The sequence below is a fragment of the Mustela erminea genome, chromosome 12, assembly GCF_009829155.1.
Source record: "Mustela erminea isolate mMusErm1 chromosome 12, mMusErm1.Pri, whole genome shotgun sequence".
Taxonomy (NCBI): domain Eukaryota; kingdom Metazoa; phylum Chordata; class Mammalia; order Carnivora; family Mustelidae; genus Mustela; species Mustela erminea.
The window spans coordinates 92,367,349-92,392,401 of record NC_045625.1 but is presented as its reverse complement, the minus strand read 5'-3'; the positions used below and the strand labels follow the sequence as shown (position 1 = coordinate 92,392,401).

Sequence of the window (25,053 nt, the reverse complement as noted above, 5' to 3'; positions counted from 1 at the left end):
AGTCAGGGTTCAGCCTCTGTGGCTTCCACCTTAAAATACTGCAGAATTTTGTGGTATTTAAGAAACACTGAGTGTAAATGAGTTACATTTTGGCTTCCAGTGTACCATGGCATGCCTGAAAAGACTAGTTTTCACTCCAGCTGGGTAATCGGAGAGAGTGGGATTATCCTCCTCAGCGGTGGGGTGAAGGCCTTTTGTGGTAGAGCCTCTGCTTGCCCCGCCCTAATTGCAGGCAGAGAAGGCCGCCCGCCTGGCGGGGCTGTCGGAGGCCTGGGGCCGGTCTGGTATGGCACATGAGGCCCTCAGTGATGGCCCTTAGCAGTTCTTACACGTTGGGCTTTAAGTACATTTCCATTGTTGCCTGAACAGGATGGAGATCTTCCACGGAGAGAGTTAGAGGAAGGGCTCTTGTATCTGACTGTAGGACCAGGAGACTACATCTCCAGGCGACTGAGGCCGGCCCACGTCTGATGGCCTCGGAGGGCTGCTCAGGGGCTTGTGGAGAAGAAGGACATAGAGCACTGGGGCCTTGAAGGAAAGCCCAGGGACCTGAATCTCTGCGGAGTGACAGAGATCCGGTGAAGGCAGAACCGCGTTTCAGAATTCAGCATTCCCGAGCCCACCGGCCTTCCTGCCTTCGTGGCTTCCCCGCCGCTGGCTGACGGAACGGGGCAACTCCTAGGAGAGTTCTTGTTTTCCCGGTTCCTTTGCTGCCTGTGTGTTTTGCTTTTCTCGCTTGTTGGTACCCTGAGAAAGCCTGTGGGGCTCTATAGATCAGTTTACAACTCCTTTTTATAGGTTGCTTTTTGGGGGACGTATTAAGTAATATACCACATGCTTTTCCCCAGATGAACACAGTGGCCTCGAACACTGTTTCCCGAGGCTCCATCAGGTTTATTTCCTCTGTCGCATTGCTTTGTAACTTCTGCACGACCAGGATCATCTTCTGCTGTATGCTTTAACTCATGAGATTTGTTACTGGATTTTGTTAAAAAAATCAGAGTGTGAATTTTAGTAAAATTGGGGCAGGTCATTTATGTTAGTAACTCAGTATATGTAATGGAATCATTCTTTCCAATTTCTCGGGAAGGTTTTTCTCTTCTTACATATATTTGAAAGAGGCAGTTGGGTAGGCCTGTCATTATTAGTAGGTGCACATGAACTCTAAGTCCAGTTCATAAAATCCCTTTGCAGAGTGGAAAATGAGCACTTACAATTTTCCTCGTTTATACCAGTGTAGAAATCTGAATTTAGCCAGGCCTCGTGTGTTACTGTTGAAGAATGCAGACTGTCACGTAGTTAGAACTTTAATTTCTGTTCTAGTAATACTCAAGACCATTGTCGTCCGCTGCTCATTACTCTGAGTCCGCCGGCCCCTCCGGTCGGTCTTGCCCTTCTCTTTCTGCCGGTGGTTTCTCTCCTCCGTGTGTATTCCAGCGGAGCCCGGTTTGTTTCCCGAAACTTGGAGCTGTAAAGCGGTCTTGCCTCAGATTTCTTGAGGACGGGAACTTAGTTTTGTTCTTTAAAAGTCATCTTTCGTATTCTGGGAACACAGCCCGACAGGGACTCGGCGTGTGGTTGCTGAACTCAGTCGGGCTTTGAACTGCTGTGGTTCAGGGAGCGCGGGGGTATTGCGCGGCTTCACGGCCGTCTCAGACCGCCTTCTGCTCACTCATCGTGGCTCCGGCGCTCGACTTCCGTTCATTCTTCTTCTTCTTCTTCTTCTTCTTTTTTTTAAGATTGTATTTATTTATTTGACAGAGATCACAAGCAGGCAGAGCAGCAGGCAGGGGGCGGGGGGAGCGGGAAGCAGGCTCCCGCTGAGCAGAGAGCCCGATGCGGGGCTCGATCCCAGGACCCCGAGACCATGACCTGAGCCGAAGGCAGAGGCTTAACCCACGGAGCCACCCACATGTCCCAAGGTTCTTATATCCTTTTTCGAATATGCCAGAGAGCAGATGAAGGGGCGCTATTGAAGTGATCCCTAGTGTGTTGAAGGTTGGACTGAGTCACCCCCTACTTTGCCTTTTAAGTGTACTATTGAAAATCGATAGCCGTATTTCACTTAATTGGTGATCAAAATGTACACAAAATGTCTAAAATGTGTACAAATAGAGAAGTCCCGCTTCTACCCTTCTGCTCATTCTTTTCCTAATAAAAGTTGAAATTTGTATTAGATTATTTTTATCCTTTTAGTATTTCATTATACAGACGCACGCGGATACGCACACGGACCCAGTGGGACGTTAAGGGACTCTCGGGAGGGAGAAGACGGACAGGACGGCCCGGCGGGCGGCGCGGGGCGGGACGCGGGTGCTGCCGGGAGGGCCCGTGCGTGCCGCGGTCGGCCTCGGGACCAGGCTGTGTGCTCCCGGGGGTCCGAGTGCTACTTTCTTGTCCCTGTCTCCACGCTTTCTGTGAAATAATTATCTTCCAGTCATAAATTAGAGTAACCAGTGATACACAAAGTAAATAATTTGGGGGAAAAAGATCACCAGGTTCCTAAAATTGTGACATTGACCGAGTTTCTGAATTATTCTTACAACATGTGAGAGGAAAAGTTTTAAAATAAGAAGATCTCATACAGCCATTCAGATGCTCTTATTTGACAGAATCCCTGTGAGGTTACGGGCCTGGTTAAAGGGAAGGACTTAGCTGGAGTACTTCTCTGGACTCCTAGAGCCTGGTTCTTTTGTTTCGTTTTTTAACTGCACTGTGATTTCTAATCTTTTGGAGTATGAGGACTTCTTAAATTCTGAAAACCCCATGCACTTACATGTCCTAGTCGGTTGAGAAGATAGATAATGTCAAAACGCCAGTCTGGGTACAGCACTGTATAGAAGTGAGTTTTCTGTTAATTAATAGTGATACCTAGCTACCGAAAAAGAAATCAGAATTATCACGGGTGGACATGGATGTTTTCAGATGCCATGCCATACCCAGGCGTGACCCAGGTTGGGAATCGCTGAAGTGCACTCTTCCTCGTAGGTTAGACGCTGCGTCTGGGTTCACGGCCTGCCTGTGTTTCTCCGGGACTACTAAGACATGTCGGTCTCATAGTCACAGTCATCGTGAAGCCGTGGCCAAAATGTGTGCTTGTTTTCCCTGCATAGTCTAGATGTTATTTATTCATTTAAAACTTTTATCTTGTTTCTTACACATATAAAGCACACTCACATCCACACACAGAGGAAAGCTGAAATAATTCTACTACTCAATTTAAATATATTGCCTGTAATGAAATTATGAAAAAGTTCTTTTGGCTGGGCTACTGAAGTCGATGTAAATGCGTAACCCTGGATTTTTACTTTAGTTCTTCCAGTGTTCCAACACTAAGTAGCAAAGGACATACGTGTCGTTTTTACCATCAGATTTTTAGAAATGAAAGTTTTGAGAAATTACTGAGAATAAGGATTTTTTTCCTTTGAAATTACTAAAATAGATTATAAACAATTCTTGGTAATTGATTCTTGTATGCAGAACTCTAAATTGAGTGTTTCACTGAATTATACATAATAGTGTGGGTTTTTTTTTTTTTAAAGGAAATGTAGTTTTGCTTCTGCTTTTGAATTCTAGTAAATTATGATTTCACTAAAAACTTCTCACTAAAATTGTCAACATGCTTTATTGCATGTTGTGTGTAGTGTTCAGATAGACAGATGTCATGATACAGATCCATGGGGGCTGTTGACGGGTGAAGTTCTCTCTTCAGTCTTACTTCAGAATCTCAGGTTAAGTTGTAGTAATGTTCTTGAATGTTAGTCCCTTACAGAGTTTGATAAGAAAGGGAAGGGACAGATACCCACAAATCTGTAATAGTTTAGCCTAGGGTTCTTTTGTTGTGTATCATTTTTTTTGAATTAAAATAATCTAATTTTGGGGGTATGAATTTCTTGCAATAAAATGCACCAATAATAGGGGCGCCCGTTCAGCTCAGAGCGAGGAGCTTGCCACTCTTGATCTCAGGGCTGGGAATTGGAGCCCGATGGTAGATGTAGAGATGACTTAGTAAAATAACACCTTGGAAAGAAATGTGCCGATTCTAAGTATGTAATTGCTGAGTGTTGAGATTTTGATCACGATCTCAGCAGTGATCTCTAGAGCGGGCTCATCGCTGGAAAAGCCTTCTCGTGCTCATTTGTGGTCAGTCCCATCCTCGGCTCTGGCCGCTCGGACAGCTTCCCTCGCTCTTCTACAGTTTCTCCTCTTGTGAAGCGTCTCCCGAGACGCCTGGCTCGCTCAGCCCGAAGAGCGTGCGACTCTTGAGCTCTCGGCGGTGAGTTCGAGCCCCGTGTCGGGTGTGGCGATCACTCAGGTTGAAGGGACCCCTGCTGAAGGTGGTCTGGTGCAGGAGCTTCCGTCACTGAGCACGGTGGCACGCGGGGCGGGGCGGGGTGCTGCGGGCTCCGTGTTCATTCTGCACGCTGAGCGGCTTGTCCTGTGTCTAACGCCTAGTGGTTTTGAGCATCTTTTCTGGTGCTTTTTTGGTCTTTTTTTTTTTTTTTTGGTGGTGAACTGTTTATTCAGTCTTTTCCCCATGTTTTTATCAGATGTCTTCTTACTGAGTTATAGACTTCTTTGCATATTCCTGATACAAGGTCTTTCATCTGAGGAGTGTTTCCTGGGTATTTTCTCCCATTCTATGACCAGCCTTTTTGTTAACAGTTCATTTTGAAGAATGAAGGTTTTTATTTGAAGTTTAATTTATCCATTTGTATATTCTTTTGTGGGGTTTGTACTTACTTTGTGAATTAAGAACTCTTATCTTATTCCAGAGCACAGACTTTGTCAAACTGTGTTGTCTTTTAGAATTTTTTTAGTTGTTATGTTTTACATTTAGACCTTTGATGCATTCTGACTTAATTTTTGTATATATTGTGAGATGTAGATTTAGGTATTGTAGTAAAATAAAACATGTATTTGGTCTTTGCCCCAGATTCCTGGCACAGAACACCTAAAACCCAGGGAATTCCCTGAGTGGTAAGAGGGCCTTTTTATACTAAAGAGTTGAGTCAAGGCTGGGGGTACCTAGATAGCTTTAGGGTGGGGCGGGTTGCCAGAGACTCAGTCATGGGATTAAAGGGTTAGAACTTTCAGTCCCACTGCCCCAGAGTCTGAGGAGGGGAGAGGGGCTGGAGATGGACTTCAGTCACCGAAGGATTTGTGCCTGTGTAGTGCGGGCTCTGTCAAAACCCGTAAACAGTGGGGAGTTTCTGGGTTCTTGAACACATGGGTGTTTGGGGAGGTGCCGTGCCCACAGAGGGCGTGGAAGCTCTGTGTCCCCGTCCTCTTACCTTGCTCTCAGTATCTCTTCCACCTGACGGTTCCTGCCCGAGTCTTATCCTTTTAATAAACTGGTAAATGTAAGTAAAGTGTTTCCCAGCTTCTGTGAGTCATTCTAGTGAATTCTTGAACCTGATGAGGGTTTTGTGGAAACCCTTGAATTTAGAGCTGGCCAGTCAGAAGTTTGGGTGCCTTCTGGGACCAGTGACTGGTATCTGAAGTGATAGCAGGCTCACGGCCCTGAGCCTTTAATCTGTAGGGTCTTTGCTGACTTTGGGAGTTAGCATCAGGATCGAATTAAGTTGTTGGACACCCTTTGGCGTGGATAATTAGAGAATTGGTGTGGAGCCCCGTGTGTGTCCCCCCCCACCCCCCGCCAATTGGTGTCAGGAGTAAGATTGGCTAGATTGACTCCCGGACTCGGGAAGGTGCTTTACTTACCATTAGTAGTTTATTATAAAGGACAGAAAACAGGAACAAGGTAAAATGCGTAGGGCAAGAGTAGGGCGGATGGTGAGCACGCGTGTCCGACAGCCTGAAAGCGCCCTTGAGCCCCATTGTTCATGGGTTCTGTGGAGGTTCTGTTACATGGCCCCGATTGATTAAAACATGGGCCTTTGGTGATTGAACTCAGCCTCGGGCCGGCCGGCCCCCAGAGGTTGTCGGTGCCTCCGTCTTCCTGGTGAGGAGCCTCTGTCCTGAAGCTGCTCGGAGCCCCCAGCAGTCATCTCATTGGCATAAGCTTAAGGATGGTTGAGAGGGGCTCATTATGAGTAAGAATAAAAACACTTCTGTCACTCCGGATAGTTCAAGGATTTTGAAAGCCCTATGCCAGGATCCTGTGAAAAGGACCAAATGTATTTTGTATTATATTGCAGGTTTTTTTAAAACAATTTTGCATATGCATATTCCAATTTTTCTAACTGCATTTATTGAAAAGAGTAACTTTTCCTCCATTGAATTATCTTAGGACTTTCTAAAAAATATATGTATGTGTGAGTTATACCCAGGCTGTCTTTGCTGTTCAGTCAATCTTGGACATATTTAGTTAAGTTTATTCCTAAACTTATTCCTAAGTATTTCATAGTTTTTTGATTTACTCTAAGTGGCATTTTCTAATTTAGATTTTGATTTTCTATTGCTGGCATGTGGAAATACAATTGATTTTCATATATTGACCGTGTATCCTACCTTATTAAACTCACTTTTTAGTTCTGGGAATCTTTTTATTTTTGTAGGTTTCTTGGGATTTTTCTTTGTAGGTAGTCATCTGTACCCAGCTGTACTTCTTCCTTTTTAGAATGTTGGCCTTTATTGTTTCTTAGTACATCAGTTGGGGTCTCCTTTACAGTTTGAATAAAGCTGATGAGAATGTCCGTCCTAGCCTTCTCTCTGCTGAAGAGGGAAGGCATTTGGTCTTTCACCCATAAGTATACTGTTTGCTGTGGTTTTCTCAGAAATGTGTTTTTATTAGGTTGTAAAAGACTCTATTCCTAGTTTGCTGTTTTTTTTTAAAATCATGAATAGGTGTTGAATTTTGTCAAATTTCTTTCTTTTATATCTCTTTCTCTCTCTTTTTTTTTTTTTTTAAAGATTTTATTTATTTAGTTGACAGACAGAGATCACAAATAGGCAGAGAGGCAGAGAGAGAGAGAGGGGGAAGCAGGCTCCGTGCTGAGCAGAGAACCCGATGCGGGACTCGATCCCAGGACCCTGAGATCATGACCTGAGCCGAAGGCAGAGGCTTAACCCACTGAGCCACCCAGGTGCCTCTTTTGTGTCTCTTCAGATGATTATATCTTTTTTCCCTGAGTCTCTTAAAAGTAGCAATTATCAAATGATTTTCAGCTATTAAACAACCTTGTATTCCTATAATGAACCCTTCTTGGTCATTTTTAAATGTTGTTAGATTCGATATGTTAACGTTTGGTGGAGGAATTTTGCAGCTGTGTTCATGAGGGAAATTCAAGTATAGTTTGTCTTGTAACGTCTGTGTCTGGTTTTAGTGTCAGGGCATTGCTGGTCTCATGAGATGAATCAGAAAGTGTTCCAATTTTGGTTCTTCTGTTTTGCTGAAGAGGTTGTGTAGAATTGCTGTTATTTCTTCTGTAGTTGTTTGGTAAAATTCACCAACAAAGCCATCTGGGTCCAGTGGGAAGATTTTTAAGTGTGAATTTAATCTTTTCTGTAGATCTAGGGCTATTCAAGTTACCCACTTCTTAAATTTGGGTAATTTGTGTCTTTTAAGGAAATTATCTGTTTCATCTAGGTTTTCAAATTTATTGCATAAAGTTCACAATATACCCTTATCTTTTTAATGTCGACTGAATTTTTAGAGATATCTTCCATTTTTCCTGTTGATAATTTGTGTCTTTTTCTCAAATTCTGGCAAAACATTTATTACTTTTCTTGATCTTTTCAAAGAACTGGCTTTTGGTTTCATTGGTTCATTTTTTTCTTTCCACTGTTTGCTTTGGTATTAATTTATTCCTTATTTTCTAGATTCTTAAGATGGGAGCTTAGATCATTGATCTTAAACCTTTTTTCTTTCCTAATAGATGCTTTTAATATTATAAATAATTTTAATTTTTTCATTTGGACATGCCAGAGATACCATTAAAAATAACTCAGAGTACTCACAGCCTTTCTGAGAAAGTAATAATTACTGGCTGTTGCTAATTCATTTCTAACCCTATTTCCATTAAAAAAATATTTCTTAAGTAAGTGGCTCAGCTGGCTGAGTGTCCGACTCTTGATTTCAGCTCACGTGGTTCTCAGGGTCCCGTGATCGAGCCCTGCGCTGGGCTGTGCACTCAGTGGGGAGTCTGTTGGAGGTCTCTCTCTCCCTCTTTCCCTGCTCTCTGTCTCTGTTTCTAAAATAAGTGCATCTTAAAAAAATGTCCTAAGTAATACTTTATGCTCTGTAGATCCTGTTTTCTTCTTAAGAAGTAGGGGGTGCGCGTTAGGAGTGATCCGCCGACTTCCCCTGGCAGCCCAGCCCCGCTGCAGCACGTTGCCCAGCAGAGTGGCCCGGTGGGCTGATGTGAAGGATCGCCTCACCGCCCTGCTTCAGCCGATCTCCGAAGTGAATGTGTGGTGGGTGAATGGTGGTCCCCAAACTTGTCCATGTCCTGAACCCCGGACCTGGAGCTATGTGACCTTATATGACACAAGGGACGTCATCCTTAGGAATCAGTTAAAGATCTGGAGCTGGGGAGGTTATCCCGCGTTAGCTGGAGGGCGCAGCCCGACGACAAGGGTGTGTCAAAGGCAGGAGGACAGGGATCTGCAGGACAGACTAGGCTGGGAAGGTCCTCGTCGTGCAGGGAAGTGGGGCGAGCCCGGGCCCGTGCGCAGCCTCCGGGAGTTGGGGAAGGCCCGGCATCTCACCCTCCCAGGAGCCTGCAGTTTCTGCTTCTGACCTCAAACCAGAGGACGAAGCCACGAAGCCGGCCGCTCTTTGGAGGAGACGGACACCAGGCGCGTAAGGTCCGGCCGCTGTCCTCCTGCCCCGTCTGCCCCTTCCTCCCTCATGTTCTCTCCGCCTTGGGCCCTGCCCGCCGGAGCTCGTTTCTCCTCTCAGACCCCGAGCTCCCTTAGCTCGCAAGGACCTTGGCACAGATGTCATCTCCTTGGCTGTTCCCTTGTCGTCGTAGCCCTGCCCCCCACCCTCCACCACAGTTTCCTATTTTAGCTGCTTCTTGGCACTTTTCAGTTCCGGAATTTATTTTTTGCTTGTGATTGTGTGATCGGCCTGCTCCTCCTGCAGATCTGCCGAGTCCCTGGATCTGGGGCAGGGCCTTTATCAGAGCGGTGCCTGGACCGTCGCAGGTCCTGAGCAGCGAGTTCGGGAGGAAGAGCGGAAGGGCTCTGCTCGTTGAGGAAGTGCCACCGGCAGAGCATCGTCTTACCTGCGTCGTCGTGTAGGTGGCTCGTGGGCGAAGAGGAGGGACTTGTGCGCCTTCTGTCTCCTCACCCTCCCGTATTAAAGGGACCGTCTGAAGTGCAGGCATGTCTCCGAGGAACAGAGCTGCCTCTTCCGGGGAGAGGAGAGAATGGGCCCCTCCAGAGGCGGCGGCTCGGCCGGAGGTGGCTGGCCTGGGCTTTTGTCTCTCGGGGCCCCTCGCCAGGCCTCCCAGGGAGGCCCTGCTGCCTTCAGTGGCGAAGAGGGCACTGGAGGCCAGAAGAGCTCCTGCGTGTGGGGAGTTCCAGGGGATGTAATTCAGCCTGTGACCCTGGGTGAGGTCCCGTGGAGCTCCAGGGGCTACAAAGGCAGAGCCTAAAAACTTAGAAACAGATGGTTAAGCCTCTGCCTTCAGCTCGGGTCATGATCTCGGGGTCCTGGGATCGAGTCCCGCATCGGGCTCTCTGCTCAGCGGAGAGCCTGCTTCCTCCTCTCTCTCTGCCTGCCTCTCTACCTACTTGTGATCTCTCTGTCAAATAAATAAATAAAATCTTTAAAAAAACACACAAAGACTTAGAAACAGATCGAGTGTTTATCCGTCTGCTCTGGTGGTTGAGACTCAGCCACATAGCTTGCTTTCTGAGGGGAAAGTTCGTCTAGACTAGGCTTCAGCAAACGCTTTCAGTAAAGGGCCAGATAGTTTAGGCTCTCTGGGCCTCTTACAGTCTTTGTCATGTATCTGTCTACCTATCTGTCTGTCTTGTTTATTTTTATTGAGCTTCAGGAGACAAGAATGACCCCTTTTAGCTGGGGGCAGAACAGCCTGCCCGCTGTGATGTGCTCACCCCAGGCCAGATGCGATTTCTTTTTCCCGTTTGCTGGTCTACATGTTTTCCCTGGACCTGGCCTCTCGGCCTGCAGCTGGAGAAGCCAGGCTGAGGTCCGTAGGGCTCCACGGAAGGTGCTAGATGCCTGGCCCCTGGAGACTGCATCTCTAATCAGCAGTGAAAGTGCCCTTTTGTCCTGTGCGACGGAGGAGTGACCCTGCAGAAAGCTCTGCAGCCCGCAGTCGCACAGGTGCGTAGCGTTAGTGGCCTTTGGGGCCCCTGTCAGCGAGGATCACCTTGTGCTTTATGTTCCTGGAAACCCCCCATTAGGATGTCCGTTTGAATAACTTAGGACTTGCTCGGCAAAATCAAGTTTGAGACATGGAAGTAGTCAGTATTTTCACATTCTCTAAAACAGAAGTATAGGCCACGTGGTTAACAGATAGCAATGTAATGTATTCATTAAAACACATAAAAATGTCACATACTTTGAGTTGTTATCTCTTCCTCACTATAAACTTTTGGTGATTTTCTTTTCTTGAATTGTATGAAATATCTGTGATTGGTTATTGATGTAAGAAAGATGTTAGGGTTCAAAGCCGATGGCCAAGAAAGAATTCTTGAGATGTCTTTGGTGCGAAAAGGTGGTTTTCTTAAAGCCTGGGGATGGGGCGGGTAGTCAGAAAGAGCCGCACCGGGGCCCAATACATACTTTCAGTCGAGAGGGGGTGAGGGGGAGCATAAGTCTCTAAAGAATTTGGGAGCAAGGTTTCCAGGTCCTCGAGGGGGCCGGCTGTTGTTGGGAAAATTCACTTATCACTGGCAAATGAAACCTTAGTCTTGAGACCCTCCAGATGTGTGTCAGTGGGCCGTATGCTTGGACGGTGATTGCTAACCTCTATTTTGGGGAGTAGCGGTAAAGGAAGTTTCTAAAAGAATTTCTGTGTTAAAGTAGACTTGAAGGATCCTATAGGTCCACAAGTCCAAAATGGAAAGTGTCAGCATCGAGGCAGTGGAGTCCCTAGACCAAGGTCACGCCGCCTGTTTCAAGGACTTGTCTGTGGGCTGTAGGTAGTAAGGAAATTTAATAATTTAATAATTTCTCTTCTGCCTTTGTTCCCACATCAGTTACGTTTGTGATGAATAGACCACCCCTACTTGGTGTGTTCTCCGGGACGATCTGCCTGACCCTTTTGAGGCTTTTTTTAAAGCTTCTGATGTCTTTACTGAGTGCCCAGGGTGTTCTCAGTTCCTGCTGGTCATAAGGCGAACGGCAGAATTGTTTGCACCCTGGCTTCCTGTCGATGTTCTCTCTTTGGTAACTGCCTGTGAATGGGCATTTCATCTTCAAGGTTAAGGGAACTGGGTGCAGATTAGGGGAGCTCTTTCTCTGAGTGACATTTCTCTGATTTTCTGTTCTGCAAACTGCAGCCACCCAGCCTCCCTGCTCGCTCTGTTTAGGGCCCCCTGCCTTGCACCCATCCTGGAAAGCACCCTTAGAAAGAAAGCTGGAACCGTCAGTGGACTCCCGTGCAGTCTGTCACTACCTGTTGATCAGCCTCTGAAGGAAGTTTCCAGTATTTGAAGGAAAAAAGGCTAGTCTGCTGTCCCTTAGCCCGTCGTAGTCAGAGCTTTAAATTTTCAGTTCCCTTTGTAGGGAATGGTGTTTAGGAAGTAAGAGCTGGGTGCTAACCGTGCTCATTGTCCCTTGGTGTCTTTGTCTCTAGGCCCTTTTACTGGATAAAGCTAAGAGCTACTTAGATAAATGAATTACACTGTATTACACACACACACACACACACACACCCCCTCTCTCTCTCTCTCTCCTATCAGTGCATTTATGTATGGAAAGCCATGAGTTCATGTTGACAGCTCCATTTCCAGTTCCTCACTGTAGGATCCATTTTCCTCTCCCATTACGTTTTTTAAAGATTTTATTTATTTATTTGTCAGAGAGAGAGGGGGAAAGAGAGGGCACAAGCAGGGGGAGTGGCAGGCAGAGGGAGAGGCGGACTCCGTAGGGAGCAGGGAATCCAGTGAGAGACTTGATCCCAGGACCCTGGGATCATGACTGGAGCCAACGGCAGACACTTGACCCACTGAGCCACTCAGGCGCCCCTCCTCTCCCATTCTATACTTGCGTTATCTGAAACACATTTATTCATCTGCTCAGTTCTGTAGTATGCAGAAAATAGTTTCAGAATTGCTGAGTTGATACCGCTGTGATAAGCACACTTTCTAACGAGGGTTCACGATTTCCTTAGAGCCTTTCTGGCTTTAGACTGGGGTGCAGAGTAAAGCACTGTCCTGGAAGTTATTCGTGTCATTTCTCGTTCGGTGCAGTTCTGTCTTACTCCTGTGAAATCGAGTTAGGTTTCCTCTCTTGTTTCTTTTACCTTGACTGTGTGAAATACCAGCACGGTTTCACAGGCAAAGCTCTCCGCGGACGTGCCCTGCCGCTTCCTCCCTCCGCCCGTCCAGCGGATCCGCACTCTTGAGGGCGCTACTGAGTCTCGTTGGCTCCTCGTTCACCTATCATGTTGCCTTTTTACAGAATTAAGGACGTGCTTGTGTGCCTGCTTCCATTTTTCTCATGTAGAATTTTGTCTGTACTCTTTGTACTTGTTTCAGTTAATAGTATCGTAGAAATTAGCTCCCAGGAATGTGAGGATAGCCGGCAGCGTATGAGGGGCTCGGGAGCCTTTCTGAAGACCGACCGTACCACGGTGGGCAGCTGGCGGTGACAGGACGGCCCCAGACTCTGCAGGGGATGGAGAAATGGCACCATCTTAGCGGGGAAGCCTCCCAGTGAGCTGGAGAGCCTGGCATGCTGGGTAGAAGGAAAGTTCTGGGTTTGGGATGGTAAAAGGATGCTTCACTGAGGGAGAATGAAGCTCTGTGTATTCCAGCTTTGAATTCAGATAAAATCCTATGGCAGAACAGTCTCTTGTCAAATGGGAGTTACTATAAATGACCTGGGGAAAATTTACTGTATAATTAAAAAAAAATTTTAACACTTAAATGTTTCTAGAGCAGTTTAGGTTCACAGCAAAATTGAGAAGGGCATACCGAGATTTCCTATAATCGCCCCACCTCATACACACGTAGCCTCCCTCATAAGCAGCACCTTCCACCAAAGCGGTCCGTGTGTTGGGTCTGACGAACTTACCCTGACATGTCCTACGCACCCAAAGTCTCTCATTTGCGTTGGGGTTCACTCTTGGTGTTGTGCACTCCGTGGGTTTGAACAACTGTAGAACACGTATCTGCCATTACACTATCATGCAGAATGGGTCTGCTGCCTTAAGAATTGTCTGTAGCTCACTTGCCCCTTCCTTATAAACCCCTGGTGACCATTGATCTTTCCCTGTGTCCGTGGTTTTACCCTCTCCGGTATGTTACTTTTTACTTCTTTCTTGCTATATTACGTTCATAAGGACTTCTAGTAGGAGATCTGGAAGGTGTGGTGGGGGGACGTACTTGACTTTTGCTTGATCGTAGTGGGAAAACTTTGAATTTCTCACCATTCATTATACTAGCTGTAGATATTTTATAGATATTCTTTACCAAGTTGAAAAAGTACCCCTCTGTTTCACTTTATCAAGTATGCATATCATGAATGGGTATGTGTATGCTTTTTCTGCATCTATTAATATGGTCATGTGATATTTTTTCTTATATAGCTGCTGATGTGAGGATTACTTTGATTGATGTTTGACTGCTGAGCAGCCTTGCGTACCTGGGATAAATCCCACTTAGTTGTGCATAATTTACTTTAAAAAAGGGTGAAAACTCATTTTCTCTTGCAGTTACAGTGTGGGTTCATTGGACCTTTTTTTCTGAATCTAAGATGCATTGCGGGTTCTTGTTTTGTATCACTATTTGTATTAGTAATTTCATCATCTGGGAATGGATTTATTATTACTTACCTCTTGATCACGGCTGTGCTGAGAAGGACTACAGTACACACGTGAAGAATGATGGAACTGCCCAGAAAGATGATGGAGTAGTCAGATCATTGCTTCTTCATTGCATTGTCTCAGGAATTGCATCGTCTTTTAAAAATTTAAATGAGGGGGGTGGCTCAGTGGGTTAAAGCCTCTGATCCCAGCATCCTGGGATCAAGCCCTGCAGTTGGGCTCTCTGCTCAGCTCCCCGCCCCCCCTGCCTGCTTCTCTGCCTACTTGTGATCTGTCAAATAAATAAATAAATAAATAAAACCTTAAAAAATTTTTTAAAAATGAAATCGGGAGGCACCATCTTTGTAGTCTTTCTTTCTTTCTTTTATTTATGTATGTGTTTATTTATTTGACAGAGAGAGACATGGAGAGGCAATACAGGGAGTGGGAGAGGGAGAGGGAGAAGCAGGGTTTCCGCTGAGCCGGGAGCCTGATGCGGGGCTCCATCCCAGGACCCTGGGATCATGACCTGAGCCAAAGGCAGATGCTTCACCGACTGAGCCACCCAAGTGCCCCTGTATTCTTTCTGTTAGCTTTTATTGAACACATTTAAGAATTTAGAATTTTTAATTTTCTCCCTCTGATGACCAGGAGTAGAAAGTTGACAGAGGAAGATATTTCATCGTTATCAGATGAATAATCATCAGTAGAGACAGCAGGACTCCAGGCTCTAATCATTGAAAGTGAAGTTGATCATGTAAGGGAAATCGGAGACTGAGTGGTCAGATGACAGTGTCCCGGGTGAGTTCTCTTGAAGTCAGGACTGGAGGAGTGAGCAGTTTGTTGTGTGAACCGTGGACAGTGATTCATACAAGGAAGTGTGGAGGTGCCTTCAGTGAGTCCCTTGGTAGGAAGGACTTCCTTACGCAGTGGTTTATGACGAGCACTCGGACATCCCATTTTGCTCAGAGGTTGTGTGTCCGTATTCCTGAATTTCCCGTAATGTTCACGCGCCATTGTTTCCTCGACGCAGCTGTAGGGGCGGGAGGTGAAGGCTGGTGCACGCGGAGGCGGTAGGAAGGACTAGGTGGTGTGCGGATGAAAATACATCGTTGGCTTTGTCGCTCCAAGGTTCATACGTCCTAAGCTGAATCTGTTTCACAGAGTACAAAGAATATGACTCTTCTGATAAAATTGGGAGCTGTCAAAATTTTCAAAGCACTGCATTTCTACAGTGCAAGTTGAAGAAGAACTGCAAGTAATGATCATCTATTTTATAAAAATCTGGGATCAGATTTTTATAAAACTACATGTTCCAGGTTCATATGTGTCAGTTGATGGGCCGTTTTGTCCACATGGTGTGTCTTTGTGTGTGTGTATGTGTGTTGTATCCATATATATGAATGTCTTTGTTGTGTGTGTGTGTCCCCACATATATGCACATACCAGGAGAGTTTAAAAATAGGGGGTTTGTATATTTATACTTTGACTAAAATGTCAAATTTGCTTTTTCATTTTTCTTTTATTTTTCTGTAAATTATTTATAAAATGACCCACATATTAAATAAAACACAATGGTTTCGCATCCTCAGCTGATGAAGGTGTGCTGAGGGTCGGGGGATGCACCTGAGCGGGTCCTTGCCCTCCGCCGGCCGCGATTACGCGTTCCCGGGGCTGTACGCCTGATGGTCGGCCATCTGCTTGGCTGTAAAACCTCTCCAGATTTGAAAGGCTGTGTTCTGACTGCAAGCACTTAAGATAGAAGTCATTTACAAAAAGGTAATTAGAAGAAGTCTCCATACATTGGGAGATTTAAAATCACTTCTGAATAACTTACGGCTCAACAGAGGAATCTTCATGTAAAATAGAGCATGTTCAGAATTACATTCTAACAAAATACTTTGAAAGTTGTGTAATACAGTTAAGATTGTATTTGAGGAAAGAATGAAGTTTTGAAATGAATAGACTGAGAATCCAGCTGAGGCAAGACACAGATAGCTGTAGGCGAGACGTAGACAGGCCTGGAGGAAGCCAGTGCAGGTGAGCATACACGTACGACGCAGAGAACGCGGGATTAAATCAAGGGCGGAAACACACGCAATGTGCAGATTGAACAAGGAGGCCAGAGGTATCGATTCCATAGACATTAAACTGGTAAGATCATATTTGCCAATAATTGATGTCAATACATTTGAAAATTTTACGTGAAATAGATAAATTATCACAAAATAAAACTTAATCAGAACTGACTTAAGAAACAGAAAATTGACTAATCCCAGAACAGTGGAGAGATACCTGGCCCGATGATTGCAGAAAGGTGTTCTACGCGGAATGTCTGGAACAGATCATTCCAGTCTCACATCGTTCTTGGAGAAGATGACGAAGACCCTTGCCCAGCTTCTTTGTGAGGCTAGGCTGACCCGGCTCTGTGCACCATGCTAGAGCCGTGCAGGAGGGAAGAGACGGGAGGCGTCTAGACGGACGCCTGCCCAGAACCCTGGGAGCATCGGCTCCCCCTGCGCTGTAGATTGAGCTGTCTGGAAATCCTTGTTATCTTGACCTGATACTTGGGTTGAATGGGAGGAATAAAAGCCCTTTTGGGGTGCGAGCGAGAAAGACCAAGGTGTTTGGATTGGCAGCACGTGTACGGACACCGGAATGACTGGGAACGTCAGCTTCGATGCTGCACGTATCGATACTACTACAAATCGTGGGCGTTTCATCTGCTGCTGCGGAGCAAAAGGCAGTTAAAGCCACCATTTCTTGTCCATTAGATGGGCAAGACTTAGCAAGTGTGGCAGTGCCAGGCACAGGTGCAGCGCACTGCTGGCCAGGTGTGCAGGCGGGAATACCTCGGAAACTGGTAAAGACCGCCGTCTCCATCCGTATGATCTGGCCGCTGCACTCCGGGGAAAAGGACTTCACGCGACGATCTGCCAGATGGGGGTGGGGAGATTTCTAGGCATCTAGAGGCTTCCAGGAGGAATATTCAGGAGGAATAGCTTGTTTTCAAAGTGTCTGGTTGATACAGCTTGCAGACGCAGGTGCGCTTCCGTGAGACCTCTGGGTGGTCTGTGGGTGGCGGTCACTCCCGCCGTCTTCCGTGTCACTGCGGCCCTTGCACTTCACAAGTCGTCTGGCCTCCCCTGCCTCCTTGCTCCGGGAATGGAGAAAAGGTTCTGAACTGCCGAAAAGGGTTTATTTTATTTTATCTTATTTTATTTTTAATATGAATACTGAGAATTTCAACTGGGATCCTGTTCCTGTTCTGGCAGTTTCCAGCACTTTGCTTAATAAAGTTCATATGGAATTGTTAAATGCTTCTTGATTGCTATATGATTTTTCAAGAGGTGGCTCCGAAGTAGCTGAAGAAATCGGGCGGCATTGCGGAAGTGGGACTCCTTTGTTTATGTGAGAGTTTTCTCCACACGACTAACCTTGATAAGGAGCCCTGCCTCCTCCGAGCATGGACTTGCATGCGTAGATACACGAGATAATGAGTGCAAGGAGGCAGACGGACCCCGGGGTCTCAGTGAGATACGTGTCCAGTGTAAGGTTGCTTGGAGTATGGAATCCTTACTGGACGCGCGCTCCATGGCCGCTGCGGCCGGGGGTGCGCCGGTTCAGACTCGTAATGAAGTCCGTGCCGGGTAACCCCCCCCCCGCCTTTTTTTTTTTTAAAGATTTTATTTATTTATTTGAGAGAGAGAGAGAGCGAGACAGAGCGAGCATGAGAAGGGAGAAGCCCCATGGAGCTGGGAGCCTGATGTGGGACTCGATCCCTGGACTCCGGGACTGTGACCTGAGCCGAAGGCTGTCACTTAATGAACCAAGCCACCCAGTCACCCCTAGAGGAAAACTTTAAAGTTAGTGCTTTATCATAGTTACAGGAAATTTAATAAAAATTAACTCAATCCATTTATGTATTTCATTGCAAAAACGTTTTCTATGCATAAATACTGAGTATATCAGCAAAAACAGTTACAGGAAAGAAGTAGAAATAGTAGTTCCTATAGAACAGAAACGATGTGACATTTAGGCTTTGTTCGTGTGTGTTAGACGTGGGTGCTTTCGTGAATCCGGTCACTGGGGTTGCACTGGGCACACTGCCATGGTCTGAGTCAGCTGTTTTGTGAGATGCCAGTGTTTAGGACCCACTGTAATCTTTATAAGTGTTTAAACGCAAGTGATAAAAGTTTTAAATGTCATATACAAAGTTTCAGTACAGCCTATTTTTCAAAATTCTTTTTAGCAGTATTCAGCAGGCATGAAAAAGGTTGAAAACCCTTGGCTTACGCAGTAGATCTCCAAAGGCATGGGAACACACTGGGGAGCCTGTTGGAATTCCAGAGAGTTCTTCGGTCGGTGCAGTGATAGAAGGGCCTTATGGTCCGGCTGTTGGGGGCCAAGGAAGGTAGACATCCTGCAGTGTGTGACAAAGAGTGCTTCTGTTTCTCGTGACTTTTCTTAAGTCCTCCTGGATGGTCCACTGCACGTATAAATGAGCAGAAGCCTCACACACAGTAATCTTAAGGCATTTTTAAACGTGGGAATTTATATCAAAGAATAAGTCCAGGAGTTTTAGGGGAGGGCCATTTTAGTGGGCAATATTTAAGTGAAATAGGTTTTTTTCTCAGAATTGCTAAGTTGCTAAATTACATATTAACTCTGCGTTGTGTGTCTGGTGTATTAAATACTGAACTATGTATTTAGATGGGACGAGTTTGCAGTAGGGCAGACAGTGCAGAAGCGGCGTAAGTGAGGAAAATGTGTAACTTAGAACCAGATACTGTTTCAGTAGCGTGGCAAGCAGATGTGACTGAAGTTCTGCTACTTTCTCGGTGACACCAGGGTGACCGCACCACTGATACTGTCGTGCTGTCCACAGCCTCACCAGCCCCCACCTCTGTGGCACTGTCCTGTTCTCACCCCAAACCTTTACCACTTCCTCTGTTGGTTATTTCGTCTTTTTTCTACTGTCTTTCCCTCTCCCTTGCCTCAAAGACCCCGTGTCAGAGGGGAGCTGGGAGACAGAGCAGCCCTTTCGGGGAATCTGCCTCCAGGGAGGAGGAGAGGGCGGCGGTGGCTGGAGGCGGAGCGTGTGGAGTCAGGAACTTTGTTTTCACCTTTTCAGGTCGATTGTAATATACATACAGACAGTTGCACAAATCTTGAGCGTGTAATACGTTTCTGTGAAATGAACTGACCTGTGCAGCCCCCCCCAATTTCAGAAGTGGACCTTACGGCGGCGACCAGCAGGCCCGCAGCCCGGCCCGCAGCCTCTTTCTGTCGCTGGCCGTCCCTCACCCAGAGCCACTGGGGTTCTTCTGATTTTGATCGTCAGATCCCAAGTTTGCTTGTTTTTCATCTTACCTACCTGGAATTATCCAGCATTTACTCTTCTAAGGTTGACTTTGACTCAGCCGTGTCTGTGGGACGTGGTTCGTGCCGTTCGGCGAGGAGTATTACAGTCCTGTTCCTCGTGGCACCTCTCAGCCATTCTGTGGGTGCCGGATGATCGGGGCGTTGCCGGGTTTTAGCTGCCGTGAATAATGCTTCTGGGAATGTGCTTTTATTCCTCGTTCATGTATTTCGGATATGGGTGTTTGCACTTGGGGTGGAATTACTTTCCAGAGGGATTTTGACCAGTCTGTGCTTCCAGCAGCATGAAGTCAGCGTCCCGTTGCGCTGTGCCCTCCCCAACACCTCCGCTGTGGCTGGCTTGTGAAGTTGTGTCTCCGAGCTGTGTTTGCATGATGACTAATCCTGGGTGTTCCTTTTCATCTGTGGGTTAGCCAGTCTCCTCTTTCCAGAAGTATCTGAGTCTTCTGCCTGCTTTTTACCTTTTACTTGCTGTGATTTACACATGCCGGGCTTCTAGTTCCGGCATTTTTCTCAGACAGTCTCTCCCTCTTTCACGGGCATATTCATTCTTGTGATGGTGCGCTTCGATGAACGGAAATATTTAATTTAATGAAGTCCAGTGTTTTCCTAAGTCTTTGGAGACATCTTTAAAAAAATGTTGTGTATACCAAGGTCTTGAAGATATTTTTGGTTTTCATTTAGAAGTTTGATTGTTTTCCTTTTCACATTTAGGATATAATTTACCATGTATTGATGTGTGTGTGTGTGTGTGTCAGGTGAAGGGCCAGAACTGTGTTTTCTCGCATGAGCGTTCAGTGGTCCCAGCCCCATTTATCAGGGTGTCGTGGTCTCCCTCCCGCAGTGCCATCGTTGTTATAAATCAGGTGGGTCTTTTTCAGACTTGCTGTTTCGTTCCGTTGGTTTTTTGTTTTCTTTTCTCTATTTTTGAGGCTGTATTAGTTTTCTTAATTAGAGTAGCTTCATAATAACATCTTCCTGTTTTAGTATAAATGGTCCAACTGTTTCTCCTGCAGGAGGCTCTGCATTCTTAGCTTCTCGTTTTCCAGAAGCATTGGGGTTTTAATTGGAACCGCATTGACTCTCTTAATTCAAAGAAAATTTTATCTTTCAGCATGAAAGTCTTCTAAAATGAGCATGATGTATTCCTCATTTTTTTTTTTGATGTATTCCTCATTTAATTAGTTCTTTAATTCATCTCAGAAGATTTTGTAGGTTTTTGTGTCAAGATCTTATTCATCTTTTGTTAGAGTTATTCCTTGGCTCCTTGATTTCTGAATGTTACTGAGATGGTATCTTTTTTAGATTTTACACATTTCTTTTGCCAGTATATATGAAGACAGTTGATTTTTGTTTATTGAACTGTATTCTTCAACCTTACTAAATTTACTTGTTTTCATGATTTCTAAATTCTTTTGGCTATTCCTCTTATATAATTAAGTCATCTGCTCATGTGACAGTTTCATTTTTTCCCTTCTGATCCATGTAACTTAAATTTTGTTGTTGTTGTACTGACTGTTATATCTGTTACTGTCCTAGTAATTGACCTGTAAAGGTGATGGTAGTTAGAGATATTTTATTACTACTCTTTACCAGATTCAGAAAGATCCTTTCTTCCTAGTTTGCTGTGAACTTCATTAAGAATGACTGTTGAGGGGCGCCTGGGTGGCTCAGTGGGTTAAGCCGCTGCCTTCGGCTCAGGTCATGATCTCAGAGTCCTGGGATCGAGTCCCGCATCGGGTTCTCTGCTCAGCAGAGAGCCTGCTTCCCTCTCTCTCTCTGCCTGCCTCTCTGCCTACTTGTGATTTCTCTCTGTCAAATAAATAAATAAAATCTTTAAAAAAAAAAAAAAAAAAGAATGACTGTTGATTAGATATGACAACAATAGCATGTGTGATTGAGACTGATAAATTGAACTTCACTGAAGTTAAAACTCAAAAAAAAAATCAAGAAAGTGAAAAGAAAAACCACAGATGGGAAGAAAATGTTTGTAAATCATATTTATGAGAAAATACTTGTATCTAAGATATTACTTTTAACTCAGTAAGATGACAAATTGTCCAGTAAAAAAAAAAAAAAAAAAAGAGCAAAAGATTTGAAATGATGTTTCACCAAAGACCTGTGTGAATGGCTAATAAGCACGTGTAAAGATTCTTAACCTCATTAGTCATTAGGGAAATGCACGTTTAACCATAACAGATACCGTTGCACTCTCATAAAATGCTATAAAAAAATGACAGGCCTAGTGCTGGTGGCCATAGAAGGGTTACAGGGACCCTTAGGCGTTGCTGGTAGGAACATAAAGTGGTGCGGCCACTGTGCAGAAACAGTGACAGTGGAGTTTTGTTGTTGTTAAGTAGAAATTTACAGTATGAGCCAGCTGTGTGCCCCTGTGTATCTGCTCAAGACAGAATCACCCGTCTGCACAGGACCTTGTGTGAGAACGCTCACAGTAGTAGTTTTCATAGGAGTCAAAAAGTGGAAACAGCCCAGGTGTCCCTCAGGGGGTCAGTGGATAGACAAAACGTGTCTCTGTCCCTACGGAGGAATACCCTTCGGTAATAAAAAAGCCCCGATCCATTCTTGGGACATGGGTAAGCCTGAAACACGCCGCGCTTGCCACGTGGGAGGAGGACCCAGGAGGCTGTCTCATCTGTTGTACGAGTTTGTTCCTGTGGAGTGTCCAGAGAAGGCACGGGTTTAGGCAAACAGTGGCTCCCGGGGAAGCAGTGGGAGCGGGGAGCGTCTGAGCGTGAGCGAGAGGTAATGGAAATGCTCCGCAGTTGCCCGGAGGTGCGGGTTGTTCAACTTTGTAAATTCACTGACGGTTACTGAATTGTACTTAAAATGACTGAATTTTACTTCCTGTAACTTATGTCTCAAGATGGTAAAGAATGGGTTGAATTTTAAGTACTCCTTCTATGCCTACTGAAAGTTTATATGATCTTTCCCTTTTATGCTGTTAGTTTTACAAATTTAAACACTTGATGCTAAACCAGTCTTGAATCTTAGACTGAATGTAAGTTGGTCTTGAAATACGGTATTTTATTTATGTTACCACTGTGTGTGCTTTACTAATATTTTGTTTAGGGATTATTTTGAGACTATATTTATGAGAAAGATTAGCCTGTCATGTTTTTTTCTTAAGGTGTTCTTAATTGGGTTTTTGTTTTGCAATTCTCCGTGTGTCAGATTCATGTTAATTTTTTTTTTTTAACGATTTTGTCTTTTTTAAGTCCTCTCTGTACCCATCGTGGGGCTCCAGATGACAACCCCGGGATCAGGCGTGCGCTAAGCTCTGAGTCCTGCAGGCGCCCTCCCCCCGCCCATCCAGTGTTTTCGTTGTGTGTTTGGAAGAAGTTCCTGTTGGAGCCGCATGAGCATGGGGTTTCCTTTGCAGCAAAGTTTTAAATTAACATATTCAGTTTCCTTCATAAGTATTTGTGTTTTCAGATTTTCTCTTTGTCAGTTTTAATAAGCTGTGCTTTTTTGAAATGTGTCCATTTCATGTGCTTTCTAAATGTATAGGGCCGCGGTTGTTGGTAATACTGTCTCGTTTTAATCGGCGGAGAATCTGGCGTACTGTCCTCCTTTCATTCTTGCTGCTCGCTTCGCTTAGGTTAAAATTCTAAGTGCGTAGTTACTTTTGGGGCAGGTTCTACATTTTTTTTTTTTTTCACTTGGGTCCTTTCTCTTTAGCATTTGGTCTCGGTATGGTTTTCTTCGTGTTTACCCTGTTTTATATTTAACCTTCAGAGGTCCCGAACAAAAGCCTGTGGTGTTCTTTTTTGGCAAGCCCTGAGCTCCAATTTTTTTCTCATTTCTGTGAAATTATTTAGAAACTTACATTTGCCTTGATGTTCTCCTACATTCTGACTGTCTTAGTTGTTCCCCATTGTCCTCTAACTAGCTGCCTTGCGTTTCGTATCGAGGGTTTCATGAGAGAATCGGTCTGATAATAAACTCTTCCATTAGAACGGGCAGTGAAAGTCCACATAGTTTTCTTTTCTTTTCTAAGCAGGATTACGGTGTTCCTGCAGCTGATGCGAATGGTTCTCAGGAGAGGGATACTTGACTGCTTGTCGGTGATGGCAGCCAGGAAAGGGATGATTGCTCGCGTGGTGGCCCTGGAGAGAGAAGGGGCGGGGTCGAGGGCGCGCGTCGGCTTTGGCCGTGAGCAGTTCGTCGGAAGTGAGAGGAGGGAGGCAGAGTGTAAGCGTCTGCTCCGGGTACGTGGCAGGTTTGGGGGTGGGTGTTGGTGAAAGTTTTCTTCTGAGTGCCTCCGTTTTCTTAGTCAGTTGGTGTCAGGTTTGGGTGGGAGGCTTGCGGTTTAAGGAGAGCGAGGTGTTAGGAAATGGCCTGAGGGTGCAGCAGAAGGGGCTGCGGTGGGACTCCGCGCAGCAGGAAGGCCCTCGCGCCCGCAGGGAGTGGTCGTGGACGTGGGGGATTTAAAAAGTAAGAGAAAGATGCCAGACCTCAAATACACCCGATCTTATCAGATGAGAAATTGACAAGATCTGGACGGATAGAGGCAAGGAAACTGCACGTTTAGGTTCCGAATGTTCCAGATTCCAGGGTGCGTTTCTAAAGTAAAAACAACAGGGTATTACAGTTTTTAACATGTAGTCTCAAGGTCACAAGTGTCCAACATCCCACGGAGAAAGGACATGATTTCTAAAACACACGCTGGATCCCGTGGCGGTCTCACACAGTGGTGAGGGCCAGACCGCATCGTCCAGCTCTGCGGGGCCTGGGTGTGCGCCTAGACACCCCGAGCTCCCGCGGGCTCCCGACACGCGCTCTCTGGAACCGGGGTGCGGAGGCCGGTGAAAGCCCGGTCTGGAGCGCCAGTGCCGTGTCCGAGGGCACCGCCTGCTGCGTAGCCCACGCTGAGGGTCGGTGCCGCGGTCCCCCGGCCTCCTGCAGGCCCACCGTGAGCAGAGCCCTGGGGGCTCCCATCCGCTTCTCCCCTCGGTCGCTTGGGCTCCCCTGCCGTCCGCCCTCCCCGGGCCGGCCCCGCGTTCAGCCGTGTCCACAGACTGGTGCTGGGAGCCGCAGGCCGTCGCAGCGCCTCGTGCTGTCACTTGCACTGTGTCCTCAGGGCTCGACAGTTTTTTCCTCCACAAATATATCCAAGTGGCTTAACAAGTGTTTTGGCCCTAAAAATATTTTTCACGGAACAAGCTTCCTAGGAAGACATACATCAGGCATTCAGAAGTGTTTAAAGCCTGGTGCAGTGAGGGGCCGTCGGCGACTTGAGCAGCGCCGTGTCACACTAAGCCGTTCCCGGTGACCGTTGCCGGTCGCACTCCCTTCTCACAGAGCTCGCTGCGGATTGACTGTGGCATGTATCATTTCCCTGCACGTTTCACATCCCTAAGTAGCTTTCGTTTGCTGTTTACTTATTTCTTAAGCTATGTGCCCAGTGTGGGGCTTGAACTCAGAACCCTGAGATCAAAAGTCACGTCTCCCCTGACTGAGCCCACTAGCTGCCCCCCTCAATAGCATTCGTTTAAAGAAAAGTTATGTCGGTGATGAGCATCCCGTGTGTGTTTCTGTAAATATGATAGCGTAGTGTCACTAAATCTATAAATGCGTATTAGTGTTTTAAGGTATAATAAATATACATAATTCTGTGTTCTTCTACACTTAGCTTTTTCCGTATTAATACTTTTAATTCCTTCATTTTCATGCTGAACGTGTAATATTCTGTATAAATATATCTTAATTTTATTAAAAATTCTTCTGATGTATATTT

At 45.8% G+C, this 25,053-nt stretch overlaps 1 protein-coding gene across 4 annotated transcripts in view; it reads left to right on the top strand.

Moving 5' to 3' along the window:
• AUH (AU RNA binding methylglutaconyl-CoA hydratase) overlaps positions 1–25,053 on the top strand; it is a 132,053-nt gene that overhangs the window by 8,287 nt on the left and 98,713 nt on the right. The window lies entirely within an intron of this gene.